At 38.4% G+C, this 12,708-nt stretch overlaps 1 long non-coding RNA gene across 17 annotated transcripts in view; it reads left to right on the top strand.

The window, feature by feature from the left end:
- The first annotated feature begins 234 nt into the window (after positions 1 to 234).
- LOC107533702 (uncharacterized) overlaps positions 235 to 12,708 on the top strand; it is a 351,294-nt gene continuing 338,820 nt past the window's right edge. For 3 of the 17 annotated variants that reach the window (XR_015715050.1, XR_015715047.1, XR_001602888.2), the window contains exon 1: positions 241 to 739. This is a non-coding gene — a long non-coding RNA (uncharacterized LOC107533702). Of the gene's footprint in view, positions 740 to 12,708 lie in introns of all 17 variants that reach the window. The other 14 variants (XR_015715055.1, XR_015715056.1, XR_015715054.1 and 11 more) reach the window with 12 other exon arrangements.

Genomic DNA, 12,708 nt, shown 5'->3' with positions numbered 1-12,708 from the left:
TTGGTTAAAAGAAAAGCATCTAGGGGCGGCAGTTGGGAGTTTGTTGAAAGTGGGCAAATGTACTGTGCGTCAGCTTTTAGGCTGTGTTGACATATTAGGAATGTGCGGAACAGGCTTCTAGAATCCGACAATGCACATTTAGGTCGTTATCTTCAGGTATGTGTTATGGGATCATTCCAAATACCAAGGTAGTGTATCACGCCTCCACTCTCCTCTCCCATCCCCACCCTAGAGCTAGAGGCTTTCCTCACACCCTTGGACTTTCCCACCTTTTCACTTTGACATGACAAATGAAATATCCAACTTCTTCAGAGTCATGCTTTTGTATAGTTGTATCCATTCTTTAGAACTTGCAGGTAGAAAGGATTCAAGTGCCAGAACTATGTAGTTTTGAATTTTCACGTCAATGACTGAAATATGTAAATGGCATGGTTACATTTTTAAAGAAGCGGAGTATGTGGAATGAATTGGACGCTAACGTTAATTAATTTTAATTGTACAGGTGTGATTGTTATTATCAGCATCTAGAAAGCATCATCCAGTGCTTTGTTCTTACGGGATCTTTCTATCAGTGAACGTTATGGAAGTGCCAATACACCACCACGTCATTCCTGGAGGAAAAGTTATCAAACGTCTTCATTTGGAGTTGCTTAGAAGTTAAAGTGTTGGAATTTTTAGGATGCCTTTCCTATGTGGATTACTACAGTTTGATCACTGGGAATTCTCCACCTTAAAGAAGGTACTTTTCTTTTTAAATACTCCACAAGCGCTTCATTTGGGGGCTGGTGCTAATGCCATTAGAGAATTGTCTGGTTATTTTGAGTTTGGCCCGATCGAAGTGATTTATGACTTCGGATTGCCTTGTTTCAAACTGGGTTTGGTAGGTTCTTTTTTCATTTGGAATGAGGTCTTGAGTACTTCTGATGAAATTTTATTCATTTTTCAACGTGTCCTTCACCATTAGCACCCATATGAATGTGGATTATGTTGTCACTTAGGAAAGTTATATAACAGTGATGTGTCCAATATGCAAATGCCTTATTTTATTTGTGACTGGTTTTGTTTTTAAATATGGTAGTGAATGTTTCTATGTTAGCAGAACTTTTGGGGTTTGCATTATTTTTTTTTCTCACTTTGGAACATTTCATTTTGGTAAACAAAATCCAAAAGTAACCAGAAATAAATGAACTCCTAATAACTGGGAGTCAGTATTAAGTACAAGTTCTAACAGACTGCAGACTTGACTATGTAATAGCAAAGAGGCTGTAAGTATGTTTAGTCTTTATGGTATACATCAAGTTTTTATAGGGTTCATTAAGAGTCTTCTATTCCCACTTTTAAGTCTTACAATTCATTTTTTGTCTATCTCTGTGAGAAAGCAATTAAAAGTTCACATAAATACTGTTGGTAGTATAAAAGTATTTTGATACAGTATTTACTTTTCTTGTTTAACTTTCCTTGTTTGCCATGGAAAGTGAGAGTTTTCTTTGTTTAAAATACTTTACTCTGAAATGATTTAAGTTGTAAGACTTGCTTCAAGGTGGTTCTAAATGGTATAGATGGAGAATATCATCAATACATTACTTTGAGAAATGTTAAGATCTGGTCAAAGAAGATAATTGGGAATTGGAAATTTTTTTATCCTGCTACAAGTAAAAACTATTAAGATTTGCTTCTTTCTAGTTGTTTAAACTTGGACAAGCTACTTAGTGTTCCTGGACCTTAGCTTATCATCTATAAAATGAAGGTTGGGTGAAAGAAACTTTAAGAAATCTTTAAGATTGTGTGATTTGCTGACTGCTCCTATAATTAAGGTGCATCCTCTCTTGTGAAGTTTATTTTTAATTGTTGAACAATAGAGTTACTGACGTGGATAACTTCATGTGTATTAATAATTATTTTGTATGAATTCTTAGCTCAGGGAATATTAGTTCAGGAAATGTGTTTTAAATTTTCTGTAAAGTATACTTTGGGCAAAGTTGTGCTGTATGGAAATGTCAGAGTTCCTCAAATGTTTTCAACAAAAGTTTATCTGCTGGAATTTTTTTGGGGGGTAAGAGAGTAAAGTATTATCTCTCATCCAGTGTTTTGCCTACAGATGTCTGAAGTGAATATGTTTGCATTTGTTCTAATGGCCACCCAGAGTTGAGCTCAGAAGTTTAGAAATAGACTTTGGGGTAAAAAGACCCGAGTTTGAATCCTAGCCCAGGCAACTACTTACCATGATACCTTTGCTAGATTACTTGATTTCCTTGGATCTCAGTCTCTTGGTTTGCAAGTGGGGATCATAACACTAATCTCATTTCTAAAAGCATATATGAATGAAAAAACTTAACAGAGGGCTAAGTATCTCTAAACATATAATAAAAGGCATGATTATTGCCTTTCGGAATAAGTTAGTGACATTTTGGTACTCCCGACTTTCTTTGTTGACTGCCTTACAAGTTTCAAGCCACATTAACCAAAAATATTCACTGAAATATTCAAAGTCAATTTGGGTAGAATTCTTCACATGTTTAAATGTTTTTTTCTGAAAATATGTTCTGTTCAAGTCTTTTATCCAGTTGAGTGTGGCTTAATTTACTTTGACAAACATTTATTAATTATTACTATGTGTGAGAGTGTTGCTGAAGGTCATGGCTTCATCTTGGGATTTGTGGCCCTTCTATTTCCATGTAGAAATTTCTGTGGATTGAGATAATAGCAAGTTTCTAGAATTGATTTACTCAAATTCTCTATTTTCCATGTTATCAATGATGAGTAGATTTAAGTATAGTTTAAAAATTTTGTTATTCATTTTTCAGTTATAGTGTGAAGTGGTGGTTCAGTGGTTTCTTGAGGAGGAAATGAACTACTGCACATTTTTGGTGTTAGTTTCTATGGAATGGTCTCTATTTAAATAGAAAACTCACAGTTAGTATAAACAACACTTAGAATACTAGCACATCACTGTGAAATGAAGTTTAACATCCTGGATTTTCATTTTCTAGATTTGTAATTTAGAAGGATACATTGTCTTCTCTGAGTCATTATTTAGTTTGATGAAAATGATATTCGTTTATACTTAGGAAGTTTCTGATGGGAATGTTAAGGTATTGCTTCTTTTCATTTGTAATCTACCAGCAGATAGTTGCCTAGAAATGATAGTGATAAGAAAAATATGAAATCAGTTAATATTTAAATGGGAAAATATTTTCCCCCCAGATGTATCCAAATCTTTGTGTTTGTGGACCACATCTGTTTTAATCGGCAGATATTATTAGTATAGTAACTACTAATGTAATAAATTGTAATTGCAGTTTAAAGTGATAAATTCAAATTTGCTGATTTTTTAAGTGCCAATCATTTCTAAGAACTTTGATGGTAGTTCTGCTTATTATTGTTTAAGCTACAGATGTCTGAAATATATTTCTCATGAAGCTATGAAACCCACTCAGCTCAATCATTCTTTCCGTATTCATTCTTTTAAGTAATCTTTATTTAGTGGCTTCTGTGTGCTGAGCGTTGTTTTAAGTGCTGAGGATACATAAATAAAAAATCCCTGCACTCTTGAGCTTTTACTAGTGACAGTAAAGTGTATGTTAAAAGGCAGCAACTACTATTGAGTAAAATAAACCAGGAAAGGGAGATAAGGTGGGGGAGGGAAAGGGGTGGCAATTTTCAGTGGGATGGCCAGGGATGACCTCCTGGCATTTGAGGAATGCCATGAAAGAAGTGAATGAATGAGCCTCATGATATTGGGGAGAAGAGCCTTCAGGCAGAGGCATGGCACGTGCCTGCTTCATCAGCAAGGACCCAGTGGCTGGAATGGAGTGAGCAAAGGGGACGGTGGTAGGAGATGAAGTTATAAAGGAAATGGGAATGTGACGAGCAGATCACATGGACCCTTAAAGGCCATTGTGAGGACTTCGGCTTTTTCATTGAGGGATATAGGGTTCCATTGATCTGATGTAATTAGTGTTGTAACAGGATGTCTCTGGCTGGTGGACTGAGGCCAGATCAGAGGCGGGCAAGGGTAGACGCAGGGAGATCATTTCGGAAGCCGTTTCAGGTATCAGGTGAGAGGCGATGGCCACTTGGATGAGAGTGAAGGTAGCATAGAGGCAGCGAGAAGGGGTTGAATTCTGAAGATATTTTGGCTGGAGAACTTTCTGGTGGGGTGGATAGGAATTATGAGAGAAAGATGAAGAGTGAAGTATGATCCTGAGGTTTTTGGCAGGAGCACCTAATGCCCATTAACCCAGATAAAATGGGGGCTTGGGGTAGAGGAGACCAGGAGCTCAGGTTGGACATATTAATAGCAAGATACCTTTTAAGCACCTAGGCAGGTTAATACACAAGTCTGGTTTTCAGGGAAGAAATCTAGAGATATGAATTTGTGAGCTGGAAGAAATGAAATGCTATTTAAAGCCATGAGACTGGATGAGATCGCCAAGGGAAAGATAGAAAGAAAAGAGGTCTAGATGCTAAACCTCGGGGCCCTCCAGATGTGTAAGTGGGGAAGGTGAGAAAGGGCAGGTAAAGAGTACTGAGAAGGGGCTGCCACTGGCGTCAGAGCCCACTGAAGAAAGTGTCTGCAGGAGGAAGGCAAGGTCACCTGTGTCAAATGCTGCTGATGGATTGAGCAAGATGACAGTTGAGAAAGGTCTTTGGTTTTAGGCATTTGGGAAGTCAATGCTGGTAGTCTTGGCTAGAATACTTTTGGTAAATGATGACAGGTTGTATCTTTTTCCTAATTTGTATGGTCCATTACATACCGTTAGGAAATCTTACCTAGCCTAACTAAAATTAGTCATGACTTTCTAATTGATAAAATGCTTTCATTTATGTTATCTTAGAGTTTAAGAGAGATGGGATGATAATATCTATGTTTCTCTTACAGAAGAAGAAATTGAGACTCAAAAGTAAAGTGATTTGTTCAGTCACCCAAGTTCAAAGTGATTTGTTCAAATATGAGATAGAGCTGTCTTTTAGCTTCAAATCCTTTGTCATTCATGCTAGGGGAGATAGTAATAATAAAACTAATTCCATCCAGGCTGGGTGTGGCTCAGCGGTTGAGCATTGACTTAGGATCCCGGAGATCGCAGTTCGATTCCGGGTCAGCGCACATGCCTGGGTTGCGGGCTCGATCCCCAGTGTGCAGGAGGCAGCTGATCAATGACTATTTCATCATTAATGTTTCTATCTCTCTCTCTTCTCCCTTCCACTCTCTGAAATCAATAAAATATATTTAAAAAACCAAAAGCACTAATTCCAATATAATGTGATAGAGGTGACAATAAGGGTGTGTACAAAGTATAGGATTATATCAGGGGAGGGAGTGATTACCTTTTGGAGTCAGGGAAGACTTTCCCAAGTTCGGATTTAATAGATGCATTTTAATATGTGGTCAAAGTCTAGGCTTGGAAAATATAATGTGCAAAAAAAAAAGGGATGACACATGGGATGATAACTGGAATGTATTTGGGATGCTTAAGCCATCTGATTCATACTGAACTTGAAGGAGAGTGGATGAGAGAGAGGCTGGAGTGATGGCAAGTGCTAGTTCAAGCTTGGATTGAAATATGGTTTTAATAAAACAACTGCTAGGTGCCATCTTAAATGCCCCTCATGTCACATGAGATAGTTGTACACAATGTCCCTCATGTCATATAAGATAGCTATACACAATGTGTTAGAGATGACTGAACATATGTACATCACCACAAAGGTACTTAGTTCAGGCTGCTATAAACAAGTGCCATAGGCTGGGTGGCTTCTAAACAACAGAAATTTATTTCTGATAGCTCTGGAGGCTGAGTGGTCCAAGATAAAGGTGCTGATACATTCAGTGTCTGGTGAGGGCCTGCTTCCTGGTTCATAAATGGCTGTCTTCTAGCAGTGTCCTCATGCGGTGGAAGGGGCAAGGGAGCTCTCTAGAGTCTCTTTATAAAGGCACTAATCCCATTCGAGAGGTCACCACTCTGGTGACCTAACCACTGCCCAAAGCCCTACCCACCTCCAAATGCCATCATATTTGAAATTAGTTTTCGACATAGAAATTTTGATGAATTTGGGGGGCATACAAACTTTCAGCCTATAGCAGGTGTATTTTCAAAATTCTATTCTTCCTTTAAAAGTATATGTGCATGATAACCCATTGACACAGACAATAAGGTGGTAAAGGCTTGGGGTGGGGCAAGATCCGGGTGGAGGGGGGCAATGGGGAGAAAAGTGGGGGACATCTGTAATACTCTTAACAATAAAGATTTTTTAAAAAGTATATGTGCATGTGAATTGTACACCAATGAAGAGGCTCTGGTGGCTATTTCTAGTCTATGTCAATCAGGATCTTTTGGCATCAAGTAAGAGAATACTTAACCAAAATGGCTTAAAAAGTAAGGACTTTTTTATTTTTTATTTTCACATTAAAGAAATTTGGAATAGGACTATTCCAGGACTGGCTAATTTAGCATCTCAGCAATGTCATGGTTCCTGGTTAGCTGACTTTCTCCTTCTGGTCTTGAGAGAGCTGCTGCACCTTCAAGCATCGTGTCTCCACTTGAGAACCAAAGATAGGAAGATAGAAAGGGTTGAATCCTTGCCATATATTTATATACATATATTTATTTTAAGTGTACTCTATTCAATGATTTCTTTGGGTAAATATACAGAGTTGTGCAACCTTCACCACTTTTGGAACGTTCTAACACCCCCAAAATATCCTCTGTGTCCCTTTGTAGTTAATTTCTGTTCCCACTCACTGGTCTCAGGGAACCACTAATGTACTTTCTCTCTATAGATTTGTTTTTTCTGGACTTTCATACATAAATGAAATGTACAATTAATGGGGTTGTTTTTGTTTGTTTGGTTGTTTTTCTGGCTTCTTTCTGACCATAAAGTTTCTGAAGATCATCCATGATTTAGCAGGAGTCATTAGCTTTTTCCTTTTATTGCCTGAGTAATGTTCCATTGTATGGATATGTTACATTTTGCTTTTCTGTTCACCTGATGATGAACATGGGGGTTGTTTCCATTTCTTAGCTATCATGAATAATGCTGTTGTGAATATTTTTTTTTGTTAATTTTCACCCAAGGATATTTTTTTCCCCATCGATTTTTAGAGAGAGTGGAAGGGAGGGAGGGAGAGCGAGAGAAACATTGATGTGAGAGAATCACATTGATTGGTTGCCTCCCAGTTGTATCGCGACTGGACCCGGGGATTGAACCTGCAACCCAGATACATGCCCTTGACTGGGGAATCGAGCCCGTGACCCTTGGGTCTGCAGGACGACACTCTAACCACTGAGCCAAACTGGCCAGGGCTGTTGTGAATATTTTTGCATAAGTTTTTGCATGGACAGGTGTTTTCCTTTCTCTTGGGCAGATATGTAGGAGACAAATTGCTCTATTGTATGGTAAATTAAAACTTTTTAAGAAACTGCCAAACTGTTTTCCAAAGTGGCGATACCATTTTACAGGTTTGAGGGTTCCACCTGTATTGTATGAGGGTTCCAGTTTCACCACATCCTGGCTTTTCATATCTTTCTAAGAGTGAGTAAAACTTTCAAAGAAGTCCACAAGAAGTCTTCCCAGGGTAACTATGGAAGCCAGGGACAAAACCTAGACACTGGCAAGGGAAATGAGATTACTCTGAGAGGCTAAGACAGCTCAGCCAGCACCCTGGGCCCATAATGCCCACTGGTGCCCAGTGTCAGAACGAAATTGAGGGAGATGGATCTTGAATAGGCAACCCACAGAGTCAGTCCTATGTCCATGTGTCAAGCTCAGGATGTATTATTGATTCAAACATACAAAGGAGAGAGCCAAGTGCTGTGATTATGTTGCAACCATGATTTAAAAGGTAGCCACGTACTCGAACAGAAATAATCCATTCTATTGAAATTCAGGTTACTTTCTGCTTATCGCATTAAGAATTTCTGAAAATTAATCTGTCCAAACCAATAGCGAAATAAGCACAGCCTTGGCGAGTGACTCTGTGGGCAGTTGCTAAGCCCCAGCATTCCTTTCTGGTGAAGTGCCGTGTAACTTTTTTGGCATCCCAGTAACAGTTTTTTATAATCTTGGTTAACTATAAGTGAACAACCACCAAATCCTCAAGATATAGAAAGACATTTAGACAATGTGAAGTGTTGGACAACTTGGCAGCAACTTGACAAAATTATTTGAGCTTGGGTGGAAAAAAAAAATCAACAGTTGTATTTTCATAGTTCTACCTTATTCTTTTATCAGCTCTTTTAAAATATATTTTTTATTGTGAGGTATTACATGCATAAGGATAGGTAAACCCACTATATGTGTAGGATATTGATGCTACTCTCTGTTGCAAGATCCAGAACACATGGGTCAACATGTTAATTTCAGTGGGATGATGAAGTTTCAAATGATTCATGCTTGAAAGTCCCTGAAAATCTGAAGCAAAATTTTTGGTAGTCAGAATGCATCAATAGATAATTTAGGCAATCGTTACAGAGAATTGTGGGGGGAAATTAAATTTGAAGTTGTTTCCTGTGACATTCCTGCTCTTAAAACTATTTCGTTTTCTTTCCTCAAATCTTAGAGTAGGTAACAGTGTAGACTATGATGCCTAGAATTTTGTAACTGTCTTTTTAATACCAATATTTCAAATTAAATAGTGACTTAAAAAAGATTCAAATAACTCTAGTAGTTCTCTCATAATGGGAAATTTCATTCCAGAGATAGAGAAAACCAAGAAGAGAAGAGAAATTTGTTTCTTTTATTAGTCTTAGTGGGAATAAAGTATACATCTTAAAATTTATACCTCAGTGTTCTGTTTCTCAGAGAAGTAATAACGATTGCAGAAACCTCAGACTTCTGTGCAGCAATTACTTATACATCTCACTTGATTCTCACTTGGATCCCAAGTAGTAAGTGATGGTAACATTCTCACTGTACAGGTAAGGAAGTTGGAATTTGGAGACGTATCTAGCCCAAGTTATCAGACTAGTAAAAGGGACAATGCAAATCCATTAATTGGGGACCAGTAATGCAGATGAAGATGAGAGGATGTTCCCTGAAGGGGTCCTACTCAAACCGACAGTTTTTTACGTTAGTGTTGATTTGATTTATCCTTATTGTGGAAATACTGTGAGTGTATTTTGGGACCCAAACATTTGATCAGGCTTAAAAAGAGGATAGTGCACTCCGCTGGTGTTCTCAGATTCCGGAGAGGTTGTGTTGCATGGAACAGTTGAGTAGCCGGCAAGATGGTGAAACTAGTCAGTGTTCAAGAGCTTTGCTTACTAGGTTTTAATGGGATGGTGCCATTCTTTGTAATGAGCTCCCAAAGGATGATACGTAACAGTATTCATAGAATCCCCATAATATAGCAAAAAAACAAAAAAGGGAAAGATTTTTGGATCACCTTTTCATCTCATTTTGTCTTCAAGTCAGATGGCCAAGGAAGCTTTGGGCAGGCTTATGATGAGAAGGCCTCCCTGTGGCTTCACCTTGCTTTGTCCTTGAGCTTAGTTCTGTCTATTTATCTACCTATCCATCTATATATTTATCTATCCATCTATCTATCATCCATCTATTATCTATCTATATCTATCTATGTATCTATCTATCATCTATCTATCTATCTATCTATCTATCTATCTATCTATCTATCTATCTATCTATCATCTATCTGTCTATCTATCTATCTATCTATCTATCTATCTATCTATCTATCTATCTATCTATCTAATCTATCACCTATCTATCATCTATCATCTATCTATCTATCTATCTATCTATCTATCTATCTATCTATCTATCTATCTATATCTATCACCTATCTATCATCTATCATCTATCTATCTATCTATCTATCTATCTATCTATCTATCTATCATCTATCTATCTATCTATCTATCTATCTATCTATCTATCATCTGTCTGTCTATCTATCTATCTGTCTATCTATCTATCTATCTATCTATCTATCTATCTATCATCTATCATCTATCATCTATCTCTCTCTACCTAAAGGGACTCCATGCAATGACATACTCTTTATTCATAGTTCTAGCTACTACTCTGGGCTGTCTACTTGGTGAGCAGCTGCTGTGGACTGTAATGAGCCTTTAAGGACACTCTTGTCCTTTTCGATGGGGCCTAGGCCAGAGGTAGGCCTGATTGACCTGGTCCATGCCTTCCTTACCCCATCCCAGAATTGGGTCTTACTAGCCTTCTGGATCTTACCACTCCAGTAGAGGGTACAGGACGTCTTCTCTAAAAGCCTAGAGCAGAACTGGGCCGAGCTACACATTCTTTGTTTCCTTTCCCCTGGGTCTGGGTATACTCTGTTTGAACTTGGCCTTCTGATAGACTGAGTATCTAACTGGGAGGCTTCCTAAGCTGCTGCTTTTCAGTACTGTTGTGGAATGAAGAGGATAATATGAAGCTCCCTCAGTACTACACACTAGACTTTCCATTGCTTCCACTTTTGGTGGCCCTCATGTTTCATCCCTGAGGCCCATTTTGGGCCTATGGCTTCACAACTGTTTGAATTGAGGGGTGAACCCTTGATGTTACAGTGAGTGAGCTAAGCTATTAGAGTGCATAACTGAGACCCGTTCACATTCTTTCATTGGGATGCAAGTAAGATGTAGAAGAAAGAAGTCTAAAAACGTAAACACCCCAAACTGGGCAGTCTTGGCTCTCTAGCCTTGTGTGGTGACTCCATGTTTCTACTCCTCTTTCTATTTAGCTGCCACCACAAAGCGATATTCTGAAAGCTGTCCCTTCCTGTCTGCTCCCCTCCTCTGGAAAAATATCACACTGCGCTAGTACACTCAGGATGCTAGTTCCTAGTGGTAGATCAGTGTGGAATGGAGAGCCCATCAGGGGTTGGCACAATGAGTTATGTGAGAACCCTGATGAAATACTCCCTGTTGTATTAGGTTTGCCCTTAGCTATTAGAAGAGAGATGGTTATGTAACAAAAAATGATGTACTAGCATATGTTTTCAGCTTCTTTTATTTTTTGTAGCTTAGGATAGTTCAAATAATAAATAAAATTCACTTCTTGTCATTCTGTCTTTGGAATAAATAAACCTTGGTTCTATCATAATAAATTTTCAGCATTTGTATCAGCGTGGGAATTTGAGTGAAAGTTCATAGAATGTTTTTCTTCAAAGATTTCTGTTGAATTCTGCATGATTCTGCAGCCAAATTAAAAAATCTCACTTGACTGTAATGATTAAACTACTGTTCCTAAATATATTGTGTAGGTTTCTAGCCAAGTAGGTATGAGTGTATATATTTGAGATGCAAGCAAACAAATTAAGAGCAGGATGCGTTATATATCGTTATCCTCATGCCAAGTCCTTGTTTCGTGGTGTGGCCTTCGGAGTTCCCAGGATTTGTGCCTGAGGAGGCTTCCAAAGCCAGAGATGGGCTTGCCTGACTAGTCAGATCAACATTGGAACATAGGAGTCGATCCAGGTGCCCAGAAAAGGGGCTCAGAGTCTAAGCATCAGTGGTCCCCATCTTATTTTCTGACTCCCAGTTCTGCATCAGTTTAAGTAATTACTTAGCTACTGATTCAACTTAGTCATGCAAATTCCCTGACTTGGTGTGCAGATTCAAATAGTACATCTTTGCATATCCTGGTCTCTTGTGTTCCCAGTTGTTTTGTCACTGGCATTAACTCTTTCTGGTCCTAATCTGCAGTGGCTTCTTGTCCTTGTGTCTCATCTTTACATTTCACTTCTTAGAGCTGGCTAATTCAGTGGATGCTGGCCAACCCCAGTGGTCTCAGGTTCAACCTCCTGTTCTTATAGAGTAATCTTAGATCCTAAAAATAAAAAACTCATCCAACATATTTCCAAAAAATGAACTCTTCCTTTGCTATCACTTCTGCCCTTCTCCGGGGCATTGCATTGATTCACATACCAACAATGACATCCCTGAAGTATGGTGAAATTCAGAGCCTCTCAATCATCTAAGAAGAATAAAGCTGTGCTGAGTACCACTTTATGTCAAATATATCTTAGTGTTCAGATTCTTTGAAAACTGGTGATGGATGAATAAAATATGTGCTGATTCTTTATTAACCAGACTATTTCATTAATCCACATAAGAATTGTAACACGCTGGCTGAAACAGGTTAGCCTTGCTGGGAGACCTGCTGGAGTGATGAAAACAATAAAGCATTTTGTTTTGAGTTGCTTAAACCCACAATGAGCAATATTTAATTCTGAGCCTAATTTACAAGCAACTGTTGATTGAAACTTGGTTACTAGTAAAATTAGATGCTTTACAGAGGGGAGCTGGATGCCTGGGTCCAATGGAAAAAGGGTGAATTTTCATGGTATTCTTTCCTGTATCTTTTGAACTTTGAACTATGTGACTCTGACCTAGTGGAAACTGGAGAATGAAAGGAAAGAAGAAAGGGAGGGAGGAAAAAAACATTTATAGGGAACAGTATGTCAATTAAGTAATATTTCTAAGTCATATGCTTCCATAAAGCACTTTGGAATTCTCTTGGGAGTTAAAACTGTATGTAAAAGAAACGCTCAGAGATTCCTATACATGAGTCTTCAGGGAAACGATCACTAAGTCTCTCATCAACTCCATAGAGTAGGCATTGTTATCCACATTTTGTAGGTGAAAAAATGGAAGCTGTTAATGGTAGAACTGTGAGTTGGTCCTGGTATGTCTGACTCCAACACTGTGCCATGCTGCCTATCTTGGTTGG

This window comes from Miniopterus natalensis, chromosome 9 (assembly GCF_054644295.1).
Source record: "Miniopterus natalensis isolate mMinNat1 chromosome 9, mMinNat1.hap1, whole genome shotgun sequence".
NCBI classification, from domain to species: domain Eukaryota; kingdom Metazoa; phylum Chordata; class Mammalia; order Chiroptera; family Miniopteridae; genus Miniopterus; species Miniopterus natalensis.
The sequence above is the reverse complement of the archived record's forward strand: the minus strand, read 5'-3'. Positions and strand labels throughout refer to the sequence as shown.